This window comes from Capsicum annuum, chromosome 11 (genome assembly GCF_002878395.1).
Source record: "Capsicum annuum cultivar UCD-10X-F1 chromosome 11, UCD10Xv1.1, whole genome shotgun sequence".
Classification (NCBI taxonomy): Eukaryota; Viridiplantae; Streptophyta; class Magnoliopsida; order Solanales; family Solanaceae; genus Capsicum; species Capsicum annuum.
In genome coordinates this window covers 219007184-219007480 of record NC_061121.1, presented here as the reverse complement: position 1 = coordinate 219007480, position 297 = coordinate 219007184, and positions in this window count along the sequence as shown.

Below are 297 nucleotides of genomic sequence, written 5' to 3'. Positions count from 1 at the left end.
ATAGTTATATACTAATTTATAAAACATACACACATGTATACGTTAAATATATACGTCTATAAAAGATATATACACACATATACGCACCATTCAATATATCTGTACTACTGTAAATAAAATATACTACAATATATATAAATATAGTTATATACTAATTTATAAAACATATACACATGTATACGTTAGATATATACGTCTATAGAAGATATATATACACATATATATGCATCATTCAATACATATGTACTACGTTAAATAAAATATACTACAATATATATATATATATATATATATATA